Below are 19,814 nucleotides of genomic sequence, written 5' to 3' on the forward strand. Positions count from 1 at the left end.
CAGAAACATACAGTAGCAGTTTGCTTTAAATCAACTGGTAATTATGCAGAAAAACACATGGAAAACGGGGCTTTGGTTGCAGTGAAGCTATACAAAATTATCATTAAAACACTCTCAAAACAATATATTTCATTGCAACACCTCAAGAATTTGAATTTGTCCCAGATGAATGTGTTCATCTGTCCTGTCAAATAAAGGCCAAAATGCCCAAAAACGAATTAAAAATATATATTAATTAATTAATTAATGAATAAAAATTACAAGTTATAATGTGTGTAATGGCTGTGATGAAGTTGCAAACTTCCGTCTTGAGTTTAAACTCACAATAACCCTAAAGCTTTAGTCAGCTCACAGCTAACACACAATCCAACATTATTTAATTTCCACCAACGCATAAAAACACATATAATGCTTACATAAGACTAACACTTTCTCTCAGTGACTACTTATGTGCTGCCAAGATCTACTGTAGTAACACTGTAGTGCAGTGTTTATTCAACAACAGGAAAGACCTCGACATAACAGAATAATATTGTGTTTTATGTTCATTAGGTTAGATTCTCTGTGGGCCCTTGGTTTAAAAGACTACAGAGTACCACTGCACCATTCCAATATGTGGGAGTTATTTTACCCATAAGTATTTCTCTATAAAACACACTAACACCTTGCTCCCGCTTGTCACCCTCACATGCATACTCCAGTTAACAAAGTTAATGAAGCTGTTCTTTTTCACAAACACAAATACAGCAGGTGGTTTAGATGCAAAAACATGGAACCCTGGAGAACTGCTGCAGTGCATGCCATATGCTGTAGTCAGCTCAAGCTATTTCTGTTGCCCCTCGTCAGCCGGCCAAAAAGCAGCCCTTCGACCAATCCTGCAATCCATTGAGGCCTTGAGTTCTCAGTCGTCTCAAGCTCTGGACTCATTTTAAGTAGCTCCAGGCAGTTGCATACATTTGGATTTTCACCCTGATTTTCCACAAGGCGCGTCTGTGCTGCGTGCTGGCTGCGCCACTGTTTTGTTCCTTCCTTTGCAACGCGCAACACCACATTGGGACTATCCCAGAAGCCGAGCATCTTGCCTGCCCGACTCGCAGATTATATTGTCTCTACAAGTTCTTGAAATAATAATTACGTGTTTATTGAGCTAGTGTCTACCTTCCACTCCAAGCATTCCTGAAATTAAACTTCATGGTTCTCTTTTCTGGCGTTGTCTTTATAAAAAGGGATTTGTGACGTCTATAATGTTTTTTCACCTCCAAGATGAATCTCTAGTTGTCCATGGTGTTGTAAAGGAGATAAGCAGTAGACAATATTGGGGGAGTAGCTTTTGGTAAATTGACTGGATGCTCTCGCTGTTTCACTTTCTGCACGTTTGGCATTTTACCGCAGCGAAGAGCCGTTCCACGCACGCTTCTGGGACGCGCCGTGACAAGTGTGGGGTAATATCAAGCACTGACATGAGTGGCAGCGATTGCTCGCGGGAGAACATAGTGCAGATGCGACCGGTGGAAAATGGGGGTTAAAGGAGAATGGATAATCTAGATACAGTTAACAAGAAAGATGAATTAACAGAATTATGGCAAGTAAAAGGAGCAAAAAAGTCAGCTTGATTATTAAGTAGTAAATTGACCTTCACCGAGAAGTTATTCTCGAAAATCTTTTAACTTGAGTTCAAGAGAAAATACCCAGCTGGGAAATCCAAAAGTGCAAGAGCGCTCCCAAATTCATTTGTCTTCTAGATGTATGGCTCTGGCTAACCCACATACAGCTGGTGCAGTATGTACAGTAGCCAGATGAATAGTCTGCACTATAGTTAGTGTGCTTACAGCATTCTTCATCAATAAAGATTTTAATTACTGCTAAGAATTGATGATCCACACACATTGCATGGTTTATGGTCTCCTCAAGTATTAACCCAGAAACACAGCCGAGCATGACATATTTGGTGGACGGTATTACATTTCATAGATTCAAATTTGTGGTAGGGAAACTGTGATAAAAGCGTCAAAGTGTCTTTGTAATTTAGAGTCCATCTGAAAATAGCTTAAGTAATAAAAATAATTTAAAAGGGTCTGCTCTGTCCAGTTATGTAAAATAATCCCAAATCCTCAGATCTTTACCCACTGTAGCTGCATGAACACAGAGTAGCAGCTGAGCAGATCCAGCGTGTATGAAGAAAAGAAGATAAGTTTTAGGAAACGTTTAAAGATAGGGTGCCTGGTTAGCACATCTGGTTGAGGATACGTCCCATGCACAGAGGCTCAGTCCTTGTCACAGCAGCCGCAGGTTCAGTTTTGACTTGTGACCTTTGCTGCTTGTTATCCCCCTCTCTCTTTCCCACTTTCCTGAATTTAATCTGTCCTTTAAATAAATGCAATAAAAGCCCAACACATCATCTTAAAGATGGTTTTATACTTACATTTTGAGTTGGGGGATCTGACGATATATATCATCAAAATGACATAAAAACGTCTATCATATATATTTTCGATGCAATTTCAAAAACCAGCAGTCAAACTGTGTTACAGCCACATTTATGTCATTTGGACGGCGCTTTACATCTTGATCCTTTCACCTTTTGTTCATTTTGTACTAAAGTTTATAATTGAATCAAAAAATACCTTTCATTTGTTAAATATTTAATTCACACATAAATATACAAAAGTAGGCTTTACCATGTGGTAATTTCATATTGACTATTTATGTATTGAATTACCAGAAAACATGCTATATTGTGATGTTCCCGATATGGGGATACAATAAATATTTTGTTCATGTTGCCCGGTCCTTACATTTAACTAAACTGGTTCCAGGTGCTCCATAAATAATCATAATGAATAAATTAAATTGTTAGAAAGGTACATAAGGAAAGAGGGGAAACAAAGCAAAAGAATGTGACATGGAACATGACCCAAAACCACAGACATAATAATTTAGTAACTTGACAACAATTATTGTTGTGAATTAGATAGTAAATTGACCAAATTAAATCACGTTTTGGAGGCCAAATAAATTACCAGATAACCCTAACCACAGAGAGCATAATATCACATTAACCGGTGACTGATTTTGAGATGTTCGAGATGTGTCACATTGCTTAACTGATGGGTAATTAAATGCTGTATTATGAATAGATTAACGCAATTCACAATTATGCATTACACGCCAAGTTTCACGCACCCATTTAGTGGGGTGTGTTAGAAATGTGTATTTACAGAGAGAGAAAGATGATGAAAAGATAGAGAGACCAGGTTAATTGCAAGAAAGGAACTGGGGGGGGGGGCAGAGGATAGCAAGTGGATGTGATAAAGTCAAGGCTCTGTTTATCAGCAGAGGAAGCAAGGGATGAGGGTGTAAACTAGAGTTGGAGGAAAGGGGGAGATAAAAAGATGTGGGATGGGTGGGTGGAAAGATGGATGGATACGTGTAATGGATATGCATAGAGGTGTCTCTCAGCCCTAACAGCCTACAGTCAAGAGTGAGACTGACTTCTGCTTCATACTGATACTACAGACTAAATCAATGTAATACCTATCTCTCTCTCGCTTTCTCTCTCTCTCTGGGAATTCTGTGACCTAGTTAGCTCATTCACCAGGCAGCACCAGAGTTATTTTTTACATATTAACAGGAGACAATACTTTGTCCTCTACTCGTCCTCCCCTTATCCGTATGCTTCCTTCCGCTCCTCTCCTCCTCCATCTTAGTTGTTGCCAGTGATGTAAAACCTCTCCAACTTCCTGTGTTTTTTTTGGGCACAAGTTACAATTTGTTTTACATATCAACTATTATCAACGCAGTACTGAATTGCCAGATTTGCCAGCCAATGTGTGCTAACTACGCTAGTCACAGATCAGAAATGTGAGAGACTAGATATCCAACAAAAGTCATAGACTATATTGTGTTAAGTTGCCGTAAGATGTAAATGTACCACTTCTAAGCAGAAGGCGGACGATAACGTTTCCTCGAAGCCTGACTATGCAAGGTCTGTCTTCCTCCCGGCAGCTGCCTAGTCTTACTGCCTGTACCGTACCCGTCGCAGACATCTTCACTGAGTAGACAGGACAACTTAAGGTAGTGGAATGATTTTACCCTGAAGAGCAGCGTGACAGTGAAGAGCGCTTACTCTGCGGCTACTCCTGGGGACCAACATGTCCCTAGAAGTACACTGCACGCTGACCGACTAATAAAAGTTAAAAATAAACTTGACTTCTCATCTTGAAGAATCTCCGTCGACTGAGAGGTCTCTAACTAAACATTCAAATCTTTGACTTTCAGGTGGCACCCCTAATAATAATAGGTTGAGTATAATTGCAGAAAATTCTGCACATAAACCATTGCAAATCATAATTAAATTGATGACAGGTTTTTATTATTATTATTTGTTTTATCTCTGAACCAAGTTTTTAATTATACTCTCTGGACTTTATTTGGTGTTGTTATACCGTGACTAGAGAAATAAGTCTGAATTAACATTTCAATCCAAATACACATGCAGTATGATGTAACATAACATATTCTCAATATTACATAATATTAATAATATAATTTACTTAAACACATTTTTATTCAGTTTTCTTGAGACACACACATGCATGCACACACATACACATGCATCAAAGAGATGTCAGAATAATGGGTTGCCGCAGCACAGCACCCCACACAGTTAGGAGATTGATGCCTTGCTCAAGGGCACCTCTTGTTTAACAAGATATAATGTATCATATGTATCATATTGAATTTATCATATATATATCATATATATGTGTCACAAGAAAATGTAGTATGTTGCTATATTGTTCTACAGGTTATTATCATGGAGAGGGGAGATGGTATAGTCTTCACGTATACAAACTGTATGATTTAGAGAAGTAGACTATATGGAGAACACAAATTTCACTGTTTCTTAAATGGCTAAAACGTCAACCTCTCCTCTCCTCTCCTCTCCTCTCCTCTCCTCTCCAGAGAGTAAAGGGACAGAGTGGTTGCAGGTGTAGACAGGTCATCCATTCGCCTCCTAATGATGATGGATGGCGGGACTGCAGAGAGCAAGAACAGAGAGAAAAGTGGAGCAATGCAGGGAGATAAAGAAATGGCAGCGTAAGAGAAGATATGTGTTTATGTTTGTCTGCTGGCAGGCAGATGGTGGGAGTTTTAGTGATATGTTGATCCTCAAGTGTTTATATGATTCTTGTCATCTACCTGATACCAAACAAACAAACACACAAATCTGCGTGGTTTGCTTGCAAGGTGACATCTGGTGTAGTGTGTGGAGAAGAACACGTATTAAGACATATGTGCACCTGTGGCACACACACACACCCACACACTCACACACACACACACACACACACACACACACACACACACACACACACACACACACAAACACAGGCATATATTATTTACACGCAAACACACTCATGTCTATCTTTCTATTTATACAACCTATATACAATACAAGGTACAGGTTTATATTTTTTTCTTTCTATCTCTTATAGAAATGGATCTCTCTCCCCCCCTTTCTCTCTCTCTCTCTCTCTCTCTCTCTCTCTCTCTCTCTCCCTCTCCCTTTCTTTTTCCTGTCTCTATTTCTACATCACATGTGCTAAAAGGGCTTCCATAAAGGATACACGGCTGTATCCTTACTAATAGCTCCTCCGGCAAGCCTCCTTGCTCCTCGAGATGCATTTTAGGAATTTGGATGTCCTTCAAGATAGAGCGCTGAAAACTATTTCCGGGTCACAATCCGAGGCACAAAATTGAGAAATCGGAAAGGCCCATGGTGACATAACTGAATGGGAAGACATGTGTGGGGTCACAAGCAATCACATCCACCACACTAGAGTTATTTACTCCATTCTCTCAGCGCATCTTACTCCTCTGCTATCTCACAGCTTCCCGTCTCAGATGTTCAATCTGAGTGGGAGTGTAAGGTTGACAGATAGGAAGTGTCAAGACCCTATCTGCAGGGGTTACCACACATGCACACACACAGACACAGTGGTTCAGTCTCAACCTTCCCAAAGTACAGACATGGAGGCAGGCTGTAGCTATGGCAACCTAGAGATAAGGGAAATTATTGGGCAAGGCTTGAATGTGTTAAGAGCTACTGTATGAGGCCCAGGGCGAGACTTAGTCACTCTTTCGCATTTGGTGTGTGTGTGCTTGTATGTGTTGATACAAGAGTGGGTGAGAGAAGCACAAGGAGTCAAGACTCTTCCTCACCCCCATTCCCTTTTTTCTGCCTTCTTCGTGTCCTGTTTTTTTGCTCTGTCAGATGTCAGATTGTTATGATAGATCTGGGTGGGCACAGCATTTACTCACTGCAACACGGTCTATAAAAAAAAGAAAAAAACATTGTGAATTGCGTCAGTTGGTTGCATGGCTAATTGAATGTATGAGACACTTCACAGTGACATCAAACAGACCTGATACGTCCAAGGTTTCACTGAAAGGCAGGCATATGTTCATATTTTGCTTTTAAAGGACAGGCCCCAGTGTTGACTACAGTAGATTTAGTGTCTTTCTTATTGACAGTTTTATCACACTTTTGTGTCCTTTGTGTTCATCTATCACACGGGAGCCTCTGTTTTTTTATTTGCGTATTGATTATTATCATGATTATTTGATTAATTAATTGATAGAAATGGGGGAAGGAGCCTGTTCTTATTTTGTAAAGTGCAAAGTGACGTCTTAAACTTTTTTGTTGGTCGGACAAATCTGACCAACAAAAATCCCCAACCCAAAGATATTCAGTTATTATCACAAAGGACGAAGCATAATATCAAATTCTCAATAATTGAGAGGCTGGAACCAATTCGGTTTTTTATTTGTTCTTTTGCTAGAAAAAAAATCAATGAAAACAATGAATTGATTATGAAAAAAAGTTGTCAAGTTCTGTTCTGTTGATAAAGAACTTAAGTTAATGATACATTGTTTTATATCTAGGTAAAACACTTGCATAGAGGATCGCCAGCAGTTTTGCCACATGAAAGACATATGCTAGACTTCCCATTGGTTCCATTTCCACTGATACAAAAAACAAGTCAGATATTGTTTGGACTTGGACAAATAATAATATAATATTTTTTCTGTATCACACAGAATGCTGTCAGCCACAAATTAGTTATTCTGTTACATTATAATGGTGTTTTCTGTGTTCTTTCCTTGGTGTGTCAGCATTCATTGGCAAGTTCTAAGTTAGGCCTCCTACACTGCACTCGTGTCAAAGGCATTTTGCACTGCTTATAGGGCCGTGTGTGTAGTGTTTGTGTTCTACTGCATAATGGGTTAGTGTTAAACAAGTACTGAATGTAGACTCATTTGTGATTTTAGGGACCTACGCCTAGCACAAGATTGGCCACAAACTAGCACCAATTGCTAGAGCGAAGGATAGAGGGGGCCTTTAGTGATATTTGAAACAGAGGTGTCTTTGTAGATGTTAGATCACAACCAATGACGGGGACTTGGTGTGTGTGTGTGTGTGTGTGTGTGTGTGTGTGTGTGTGTGCTAACTGCCGTGTCATTCACAGACATTCTCTATGTTTCTTGCATGAAACCTGCAGTATGCCCTTTTCATTTTAAGCTTATTAATATTGTCTGCATAAAATACTGTAGATAAGTGGTGTATTCTCAAAATCAAAAATTGAACTGGTTTAGATAATTTCTTCCGCAAGAGAAGATTTCTCTGAACACTTGCTCCTAGGAATAAAGAAATGCAGTCAGCAGCAAATTGTTCTGCAATTGGCTGGATCTGTACAAGCTTAAATTGCTTTTATTGTTGAGTGGAAGTAGGGCACACACAAAAATGAAGAACAACAGGCTGAACCTGGAAACTCACTGTACATTCTCACGTTCCTTCTCACAAGCTCTTTCTCTTTCACTATGCATGAGGCGCGTATCAGCATCTTCATTCCTCACGCTTTATCATCCTATTTTACTGATGCATTCTGTACCTTGTTGTGGCTCTGGGAGGGATGCAAACATAGATTTGATCAAAGTCTTTTGTACAACACAGATCTTTTTGTTGTCCCGTCTAACCACCCACACTCCATTCCATTCAGCAGCAACCCATCTCAACCTTCACCTTGTAGTTGTTTCCTGATTGGAATTTCTAAAGACAAGGCTAATGCCTAAGATCTATGGGTCAGGCTCTCTCATGTACGATATATAGAAACAGAGAACCAATCTCAAAGCTTCCTCCACTGTGTGTATGTGTATGCTATGCATGTATGATATAATAATTATATACCCCCAAATATAACCAAATATCATTTGGGGATGGCAGTAGTTTTGTCTGAAGGGAGTTGGGTGGGAACTAGAAGGTTGCTAATTCAAGTCCCCATATGGACCAAAGTATGGCGGTGGTCTGGCAGCTGGAGAGATGCTAGTTCACCTCCTGGGCACCGTCAAGGTGCTCTTGAGCAAGGCAGCAAACCCCCAACTGCCAGGGGTGCCTGTCCATCAACCACTGCAGCCCCCTCATTCTGACATCTCTCCATTAGTGCATGTATAGGAACTGAGCATGTGTGTGTATTTCAGGCCTCTGTTTAATGTACGTTCTAACAACAGAGGGAAAGCATTGTAATTTCCCTTGTGGGATTAATAAAGTATAAATTATTATTATTAAGAGGAGGCTTTGATCCTCTTAGGCAAGTGGTTCTGTGTGTACTGCAATCTTTCGGTACGGAATTTGTGGGTTTGCGCCTGTGTATATTTTTTACTGCTACTTTTTGTCTGGTTACTTGCACCTAGAACCTAGAACTCTTACTTTTATACATACACCATCACTGGTCTCAAAAGTCTTATAACTGGCTTATATTGAAAAATGGTTAATTGTTTTTTAAACATACTTTTTTTTTTAAAACACATACTAATGTGAAGTGTGTACGCAGGAGCATCACTGTAATGAAAATGATTTATAATAGAGATTATCTGGATTAGGATTACATGTAATATTTTTAAATTGAGAATGAGGTTAGGCATACTCCCGCACATCATAATTACTGTTAGATTGTATGAATATTAAAAAAGGATTGTCAGTTTAATTTTATTTCACAAGTTGAATAGCAAAACTAATTTACAATTAGACGGAATGGCCTATTATATTTTCATGAAAGCACTCTGGTGTTTTACAGTGAGATCAACTAATGCGCTTTCTATGACATGTCAATCTCACTTAGACTCAAAGCTAAAGACTTACCACATTTTCACTGGCTGTAATATTAATACAATAATCTGATTAGGATTGTGATTAAGAAATTACTACATAAGCAGCATTTTGTGATTAGCTTCACGCTAATGATAAAGAGAACTGGAGCTGTAACAAACATAATGCAATGGTGGTTAGAGACGACACAAAGTAAAGTCAGGTTATTGTATTGTAAAATAAAAAAATAAAGCAGATAACAACCAGACAGCCAACACACTGTAAAGCCCAGGAAACCTGGGAAATTGTTGACAGTAATGCATCTTCAGTTGTAATAATGTTCAGAGAACACATTTGTGCAGCACAACAGTACTGAAACAAAAAATGGTAGCATTGGTTTCATCCACAACAACATCCACCTTTATGTTGTGTTCACACTTGAATACGTTTATTTCTATTGGCTGTAGCACTCTACTAGTCTGGCTAATTGATACATCACCACACATTACGCTGTGAAGGCTCCAGCTGATTAAACAGCCCCTTTGATCAGGAACTCTCTGAGTGATTTACCAGAGACAAAGGTATTGTGAAGGCACCTGTGCTCACCAGAATCCAAACCTAGATTTCTGACAACGCGAGGGTCGTGAAATGTCTACTATGTGAGAATGATCCGATTCATATGCATGGAAAGGAACAGCTTTATGGTGGGCTTGACTCATAGAGCTGGAGAGTGGTTAGCTTTATTCAAGGTGGTAGATGGAGAGTGCTCTGCCCTGTTTTCACCTAGTCAGGTTCTAATACCACCTACTGCAGCATTAAAGGATGTCTCTCTTTATGCTCCATTGCACCAGTGCTTCTCAGTTTGACACCTTGCTTCTTATTTCTCACTATCAGTAATGGTTTACAAATGACAAGGGAAGAATGGGCAAATTACATTATGTTGTCGGCTAAAGGGTTATTTTTCTTTCTCGTGAGCACTCTATTGAGAACACGTGTCAGTCACTGCAGACTACTGTTTGACAGTACATCTCCATTAACCTCTCTCTCAAGTGCTCTGCTACAGTACAGAGGGAACATATACAAATCAGTAGAGCCCGACAACAAAGGATTTTTAATGCTGATACCGATACACATATTTGGTTATTTAAAAATCCGACATCAATATATCGGCCAATTTATAGATTAAAAAAAAAAATCAAAAAACTCATTACAAAACTTAAACAGATTTACCAAACATTAGTTATTTGTAGTTTTTTATCAGTTCTTACTAACATAATATGATAATATTTTGTTTTATTGTTACAGAACAGAGGAACATAAAAATATAGTTCAGATAAATAAAACGTATATAAATACAAACTTAAGAGATGAAACTTAAAGTCCTTTGAACAAAAACACAATGACAACATTTTTTTTTTTAAATAATCAGTGTTGCCAACAGGGACATTGTAGACTGCCTTCTGGTGGACAAACTATGCAACGCCAACACTTATAACATGGTTGATTGTCTATTTTTATTTTATTTTTAAATAATCATTTGTAAAATGAACTGATGTTTGAAAAAGAAAAAGGTAATTTTATCAGCCATTATAAATGCTGATACGATATATCGGTCAGGCTCTACAAATCTGTGATATACGTTTTTTTTAATACTACCACGCCTGTTAGAGGTGTGAAAAATGATTTTCAAGTCTCACCTCAGGCCAACGTTTGCCTCTGCTTAATACATCTGCCGTATTATCTGTGAAGAATAATGAGATAGGAATAATCCTTAGATATAATATTAACATTGCTCAAAACACTGTGGCTTTATACAGCAGTTTTGTTTGTGATGTGATCAATATAATGAATCCATATTTAATAGGCTTATATGATGTACAGTTGTAATATGTTTTTATCAAACTGCAATTACTAAAACAGATTGCTGACTAATAATAATAATCCAACTTTTGCTTGAAAAATTGATCTTTGTCTATCCTTTTGGATTTGGCTGTGTATGGTTTTTGGCAGTGCCTCTGCACTCAAATAAAGGCTAAATGTCTTCATTACCTGCTTGCTTCTTATTTGTGCACACTGTAGTTGTCATAGTTTTGATTCACATGAAATGTTCAGTTTCAAATGTAAAATGTTCAAGTGTATTCTTGTTAATTGAATGACATATCGGACTGTAGCTTGCATACATACAGTCACTGGTCTCAAAAGTTTACAAATGAATTCTTGTGAAAAATTGTTGATTTTTTTTTTTTAACATACCTTCTTTTCTTTTTTTAAACACATACATCTGAAGTTCTGTGTGTGTGTGATTACCAAACACAGTATACTAGTAGATCTGATTTGTGTGTGTGTGTGTGTGTGTGTGTGTGTGTGTGTCTGTGTGTGTGTGTCAGAGTTGTGAATAGACTTGCAGTGAGAATGTGACTGGGAACCAGTTTGTCTTGGAGTACCGTACCATTAAACCAACCAACACCTACCTCAGTTATGCTCTATTATACAAGGTGTGACCACTTCCCCAGACAACACAAGGCAAATACTGTAGATGAGGTGTTTGATTTTCTTGGCAGTGTGACTGTGGCTCATAGCATCAGTTGGCTGTATCAGGTTTGTCAAGACTTCCCTACACATGGTGCCTTAAGATGTTTTAGCTCATAGAAGAAAGAGGACACTGTGGCCTCTCTAAAAACAACAACCTAATTATGCTAATGTTTACAAAGTAAAATGTTAAAGAAGATATAACAGTGCTTTACAGGGCAGCCATTAGCTCTTAAGTTGTTCTTAAGTCTCACTGTAGCTTTGTTACGCAGTAAAGTATCAAGTGACAATGGTAGATAGGGCAATGGTAGGTGTTTTTAATTTAGAATAAAAAAGCCCTATAAGAGCTCTAGAAATTTGGGAGCGAGAGCTTTTCTCAAAGTCCTAGAGGAATAAACTGCAGCATTTTTTGGAAATCTTTGTTTCAGGCGCATTCTGTGTTATCTGTTTGCATGGAAAGCAAATGTGTAAATGGAATGGATGCTGCATGCATGCATTTATAGAGTGGCACATATGCAAATGGAAAAGAGAGAGACAACTTCTTCTTCAGGGGCGGGGTCTTAATGTGCTGGTCAGTGAGTGTCTGCACGCTTCTGTGTTTCTGTTTCTTCTTATGATTTCTTCTTTTACTCTTCTCTTTAATGCTTCCTTCCTTTCCAATATTATTTTCATTATCCTAGCCCTGTCCCCCCTGCCCTCACCAGTTCTCCACTGCCTTTACAGTGGATGTTTTCAGGAAGGAGAGTCAGAAGTTATATACCAATGAGGGTTTGCTATATGCACAAGTGAAATACTGTGTGGTCATACTTTAATGCAAAACAATGACTGTTATCGCACAGAGATTAATTATACACTTCCCTAATGATGGTGTTAGTCTTTTAACCTCTCATCTTTCAGTGTCTGTTTAACTCTCTATTTCCTTCTATCATGTCTTAGGTAGACAGCAGTTGTGTGTTTGTGTGAGTGTGCATGAAATGCATGATACTTACATTAAGTACACAAGTAAATTCGTATTTGCACCTCATTGTTTTAACTCCCCCTTTGATGTCAGCTGGTCAGGGTGTCGAGCTGAACATGATCCTTAAGTGATGTCGCAGTTATGTTAACTGACCTTTGAACTTTTGTCTTCTCAGGTACTAAACCCTGCCGGCTCTGACACTGTGACTCCAGACTGACAGACGCTGAAAGAGGAGGCAGATAAACAGATTGGAGGACAGAGGGAGGTGAGTGAAAACAATAATGGAATCCATTTTCATCTCTCCGTCTATGTAGCTCTGTGTACTGTATTCAGTCTGCTGCAGGAGTGTTGGCTCATTGTTTACTGATCATTCAGCCAGTAAACAACACATACCTACGACTGTAATTTTTACAAAAGCTTAAAACTTTTGTCTCTGCGTTTTGTCTTCCTTTTTAAGTCTATCTGCTGACCTCTGTGCATGTATTTTGGCCTATCCCATCAGTGTATCTGAATAAACCCCACATTCATCTTGCGGTCTGGACCTCAGTATTACAGGCGGACATGAGGATGCCTTCAGGTTAGACACAATTTTGATCACAGCTGTTCCGGGACTGTGGTCTCGTGGTTGCCGAGTTCACTCGCTGCTTTGGTAAACTGCGTACTTATGTATGTAAAGTAACTTTTATGCAATTCACTCAGCAACCTTCCCTACCATCATCTCAGTGGGAGTGTTTTGGGGTCTGCCTGTGTGTGTTTATGTGTAAATAATTGATTGGTGTAGAGGTTTTAGCGGATCGCTGGTGAGACTGAACCAGTCAAGAAAGACTCCTCAGTGTGCACAACGTAACTATACAATAGTTACGTTGTGCGTAACTATTACGGGGGTTGTTGAGATCAAATATCAAGACTAACATACCAAAAAAAACTTTTTTAAGTCAAAATACCACAGGTTAGTTTGAACTACTGTAAATTGAAGATACCACTTTGACCTCTGGTAATTTGTGTTTGGCATTTTTCATATTTTATTTCAAATAAGTTATACATTTTACACAACTTATACAGAATAATTTATACATTATTTGACATAGGTTGATCCATGGTTGAAGCTTCAGCCCTAGTTTGTATTTTGTTTAACATATTCAAGGTAATAAGCCAAACTGTGTTTTCTGGTTACTAAATATAGTGTAAAGAAATATGTCACATTCATATATACGTGTTGTCCCACTTCTTTCCATCTCCTTCTCTTTTTCTCACACTTTTCATCTGCTGCCTTATCCTTGGTCCTTTTCCCATATACTCTGCTTATCTCTTTATGGTACTTGGCCCTCTATCACTAAATGTCTTCCTTTCTTTTTGCCTCCTTCCTGCTTTCTCTTCCCGTGTATCTTTTCTTCCCTCTTTCTTGCCCCCTAGCCGCAGTGTCCTTGAGAAAGCAGTGACTTTGCCGGTGAGCGCGGCAGAGCGCATCCCTCTCTCTCTCTCACACACACACACACACACACACACACACACACACACACACTTGGTGGGTCCATTGCAACACTGTCAAGCAAAACCAGCTCTTACAAGTCTTTTCTCTTTAGTCTCCAAAAATAATCCAGTAAATCCATAAACCAGTTACATTGGCTGTACTTTATGCAAACTTATTGCAGAGACAAAAATCCCAGTTGTTTAATGTGTTGAGCACAAGTTTTGCCCAAATACTGTTTTTCAGTAACATAAAGTAAATCATCAACAAGCTGCTGATAAAAGTACAACATTGCAAAATCATGGCACATAGAACGTTCTTCAAATTAGTTGAAATGAAATGGAGTTGTTAAGTGGTTAGATATTTTTCTTTATTAATGCTTGTGGCTGCTTGTCAGTCAGACCCCAACAATGGCAGGCTGTGTAACATAAAAGATGACACTGTGTCCATTAAAAAGACAATTAATAATTCAAGGTTCCAGTTAAATTCACTTCTCTGGACAATGAGACATGTAAGAAAACAGGATTTAATGCACAAGTTCAATTACTCTTTCTCAAGGTTTGTTACAGAATTCGGACAAATTGCCTTAAGGTGATCCTGCAGTTAGCATGTCAGCATGGAAACACGATCCCTCCTCATTAAAGATGCCCTCCATTAATCTCAGATCATGACGACCCATTGTCACAGTTTTCCGTAGCTTTTGAAATATAGATGGAGTCTGATTGTCTGGTTGTAAGATGAGATGTTATGGTCTCTTGATGCTGTTTGTTCTCATTGGTCTCTGTTTTCCATTCAAGTTGGAGGGCGTATTGGGTCACTGTTTTTTCCTTCTGTCTTACGTGTTTTCTGTTGGAGATCCAGTATCTTGTGGTTACCTAGCTGCAGTGCTTTATATGGCAGATGTGTTTTTGTAACTGCATCCTGAATGTTTAGATGAATCAGATTGAAGTCAATACATTGATACACTTATATGTACAGTACACTACTCTGCAATGATTTCTATTCTATCTTTTTTTTACAATTAAGACTGTTTTATCTACATTACTATCTACATAAACACACTTGTGCCGCCATGTTTTCTCCTTCTCGGTCTCTGTGTCTTTCTCACTCGTCCTTATGTTTGTCCCACGTTCTGCTGAAAATGCATCTGTAGCCATGGCGACCAATCCCATGGGGTAAAGTTGATGCTGAATCTCTTTCTCACTCTCTGCTCCCTCCTTTTTCTAATACCCTGTTGCAATCTAATGCTTCCCTTGCACACAAACACACATACAAAACACACACACACTCAAACACACAATCTAGAATCAGAACCGATGCAGTTTGTGAGTCACATGTTGTTTTGGTCCTTTTTGCACAGATTTCAATTAAACACTGATGTAAAATAAGTGACCTGATTGCTGGGAAACACTAAACCCAGGGACGGAGTTAGGGCCGTTATACAGTTGTCGCTGCCGAGCTGGCGCTCGTAAAGATGACATCATAGGTGCGCCGTAATTGTTTATACTTGTTGCAGTCTTCTCCTGAACAGAGGTGGCGCTAATGAAGAAAGGCTACAGACTTTGCTATTTCTACGTACTATTTCATTTAATTAACTACTTTTTCGGATCAAGCCTTTCATTCACCATGAAAGAACTCATCTTAACCCAGTAAGTTTAGAAGAGAGACTTGCAGTCACTCTGAGAGTCCTGGCATCCGGTTTCCCAGGAGCACGTTCATGCTTCCTGTTTCCGCTTTGTTGCGCACTTCCTGTCGCGTGCTTCCTGTTGCGTACTCAAGGTCCAACACACACATGCATGCGCAGAGGTGCGGATGGAGTAAACTCAAGCAAAGTACGCCGGCTCTGCAGTTTTGTTTAAGTCACAGTGAGTCATGGTACTGCCGATAAAGTGGTTTCAAGTGTGTTTACAGTTATTCAAAACTTCACGCAGACAGCGACATGATATTAATGGCAACTTGAGGCAAAAGCCGTCGCCTCCTTTTTAGCTACAGAGTTAGGCATCTCACTTTTTTTAATTACAGAGTGAGACGTCTTACTTCTATACTATCTTTGTTGGTAGTTGCACATGCGCAGTAGCTTCGTGAAATCACATCAGCTAGATAACTCTTTCTCCAAATTTCATCAGTACAAGGCAGGATTAGCTGGGAGACTTCTTCTAAGTAAGAGGCACTTGTGGAATACCTGCAGAACAGGAACATGTAAGTACTTCTTTTGTATATTATGGTGAACTAGTGCACTAGTTGTCCAACTTGTAGCAGTGTTTTGTCATTGAGAACAAGCTAGTATGCTAGCGCTAGCATGTGCTACGGTTAGCCACCTTGTCTCTGCTAGTGACATAGAAAGCCGTTCAGATTTTGAACAGCACCTGGAGACTGAAGGCAGAGGACATTCAGAAACCTGTATCTCACTCATAACAGCATCAATGTTTTTTTTCCAAGTTTGTATGCGTGTGGAAGCACCAGAGAACCAAAATAACACGCCAAATCCGATAAAAAATGTTTTTTTTCATAATATGGGCACTTTAAAACATGATATCAAAAAAAATATCGAAAGGAACCAGTATCGAAACTGAGGTATCGAAATTCCCGCAGGATCGAAAGATTTTGAAAAATGACCAGCCCTACAGAGTGAGCTCTTAGACATTAGCTCCAGAAGGGTGTATGTTGCCCATGTTGGTTTCTTTGAGGTGTTTGTATGCTTTCTCTGAAATAGGTAATTACATTTTTTAACATGGTTCTCATTGACAACTTGCATGCTGCAACCATCCAAAAAATAGTTTTTGTGCTATTTGATTAGTTTTATTTGTATCATCAAAACTTGTAATTAGACCTTCCTTATTGAAAGTGGATTTAAAATTGTTGGAATAATCCTTTAATCTGTCATTCTTAATCTGTGGTTTTAATGGAGGTGGCCTTGGGCAAGACACACTAAAGGTACAGAAATACAATTTTGTAAATCCATGATAATTAATTGTGAATTATTAATGACAACTCCTGTTCCTGTGGCTAGGAAAAGTTTGTTTTAATATTAATGTAAAACATTTTGTTATAAAGTGTGAAAAAGAGAGTTGAAATGAATAATTACAGCCATGGCTCCTCGGGTTATTCTTTGTCTCACTTCCCCTCTCTTTGTCCGTTCTTTCTCTTCATCCCTGCCTCCCCTTCCTTCCTTCCTGTACCCACCTTGGGAACAAATTCTCTCTTCATCCACTTTTGTCCTTCTCAGTTTTCCACTTTATTTTTTCCTTTGCAGTTTCTATTCTCCCTCACTCCTTTTCTTTAGCCTCACATATCAAACCTTATGGCTCCATTGGTCTTATCTAAACAGTTACATCCTGTCATTTAACCCTTTTCACCATCTCTTACTTCTTCATGTGATCCTGATTTCTATCCTCCTAATCTCTCACCCTCCAACTACTGCACTCACACACTCCCCTCACTTATTCCCTCATTTCTAACTTCCCCTATGCTTTTTCTCCCTCTCTCCCACTGTATATACACTCCCTTTAAGTCCGCCCTTCCTCCTCTCTTTCTCCTCTACTGTTCCTTCCTTTCTCCTGCTTGGTCCCTCCGTCTTCTCCCCAGAGTTGGAGAGACAGACAGACAGGAAGGAAGTGTGTAATGAAACGTCCATATCGAATACACTGCCCAAATTGACCTGGAATGAATGGAGTCACTGATCAGCTCCAGCTAAAGCTGAATGCACAGATGAAACTGCCTAATGTAGCCCCCATGTTAGGAATACTTTCACACAGGACAAACAAGTTCATTCTGTTACTAGTCAGCTGTATTTGAAATAATAGTAAAAAAGAATAACTTTTCTGCTGAATTCTGCCTGAAATCAAAACTTGGCAAAGCCCATGGATTCAGTCATTTCAGCTGTAGGAGAAAGCAATCTGTATTCAAGAGATTTTCTTCTTTGTTTGAACAGGGAACAGAGAGGAAGACAGCCGAGGCAACAACTAAAGAGAGTGAAAATGATAAAAAAAATCTGCACTCTATCTAGTCACCGTAGTTGTTCTGTTTATTAATGCACAAAATTGAGATTACATCATTCTGAGTCCATCCTGTGAAATTAATTTCTTAAAATGACTTGATCCTTCAATGTGATTTGGCTTTTGTAATACATTACGCTAATCTGCTCATCTGCTACTAGCACCCACCACACTACTGCTTTTATTAATGAAAATGGACAGAGATAAATAGAGTATGGACATACTTCTGGGATATCAAGCTATACTGTGTGTGTGTGTGTGTGTGTGTGTGTGTGTGTGTGTGTGTGTGTGTGTGTGTGTGTGTGTGTGTGTGTGTGTGTGTGTGTGTGTGTGTGTGTGTGTGTGTGTGTAGAAGTGAGTAGAAGCGCATTAGGGAATTAGTCCACATCTGGACAACCATGGCTGACCTCGTGTGCTCACAACTCGTAATATTTCAGAATTGGGAGGGTTGTAACCAGTTCTCAATTTTCTCCAAATTAGTTGAGGGACCTGTTTGGATGTCTCTGTCAACCCTTTTCATTGGCTTTAACCTTTCCTCAGCTATGAAACCCATTGTTTCAACAGATTTACAGCATATCAAGATTGTTGTTTTGTCATCGATACCGCTGGACCAAACATAAAGTTTAAGGTCAAATCAACACACAATCCATCTTCCCAAGTTTCTATAAATACACGCTTTTCTTTCTTGCTAAATCTCATCTCTATTCTTTTTTTGTTCCCCCCTACTGCCCTTACTTTTTTTGCTTTAACCTTGCTTCAAAATCAATGAATGAGTTGATGGGAATCCACTTGCTATTTAATCATTTGTTGTATGTATTTATGCCTTATTAAATAATAGTGATAGTCTGGAAACCTCTCAGTTAAGTTCCCATTTCCAAGGGGTGTTAACAACAGCAGTAGACCAAAATACCTCTGGACTTAATTGAATGAACCTGCAGCTAATCGGCGCAATGAAACATGTGATGTAGTGCTAAGCAACGGACAAATATAAACAGACTACCGCATGCAGAGTGTTGCCATTCTTGCCATCAGAATTTGAAAATAGTACTTCAACAAAAAGTTCCACATTTGCTGCAGTCATCCTGGTTGTTTTTGAAAATGTCTCATTAGTGCTCCTCTTTACTAAGCTTGGTTTATGCTCGCCGTAGTGTTCCCGATGTCATCGCGTATTTTGCGTAAAGCACAAAAACTCTGCAAGTTTTTAGTCAACGTATCAAACCCACTTCACAGGAGATAAACGCTTGTGATTGGCACGGTTAGCATCTGGATACGTTCAGACGGGAGGGGTACCAGATGTATCTGCTAGACAGCTAGAGCAAATAAAACCCAAGATCCGTCTGGTTAGTAGGATGCAGCAGCAAAAGCCCACACTTTTGTTTTTTTTACTTAAATTTGACAGCTGGCGTTTATGTGACAAGTGTTTATAACCACTCACATATTTACAAACCTGCTCGGAAAACACACACACAAAGGGGTGGGGGTGTGACAACTTTGTGTGTTGGCAAACATGAGCTTAGTAATGAAGAGCCTTTCAAGCGGGATTAAGCTGCTAAATGTTAATGGACAGACAACTGGGCCAAAGACCACTAGGCTATCACTTACAATGCAACTGTGTGTGTGTGTGTGTGTGTGTGTGTGTGTGTGTGTGTGTGTACAGTAGTATGTAAAGTAGGTACAGTAGTGTGGTAGAATAATGGTGCAAAATAAAAAACA

General features: G+C 39.1%; 1 protein-coding gene across 3 annotated transcripts in view; it reads left to right on the forward strand.

Annotated features, from left to right (window-relative positions):
• strbp (spermatid perinuclear RNA binding protein) overlaps positions 1-19,814 on the forward strand; it is a 75,409-nt gene that overhangs the window by 17,381 nt on the left and 38,214 nt on the right. For all 3 annotated transcript variants that reach the window (XM_034896452.1, XM_034896451.1, XM_034896453.1), the window contains one exon: positions 12,814-12,903. The gene's annotated coding sequence lies outside the window, so the exon portion shown is untranslated. The remainder of the gene's footprint in view (positions 1-12,813; positions 12,904-19,814) is intronic.

The sequence above is a fragment of the Etheostoma cragini genome, chromosome 16 (assembly GCF_013103735.1).
Source record: "Etheostoma cragini isolate CJK2018 chromosome 16, CSU_Ecrag_1.0, whole genome shotgun sequence".
Classification (NCBI taxonomy): domain Eukaryota; kingdom Metazoa; phylum Chordata; class Actinopteri; order Perciformes; family Percidae; genus Etheostoma; species Etheostoma cragini.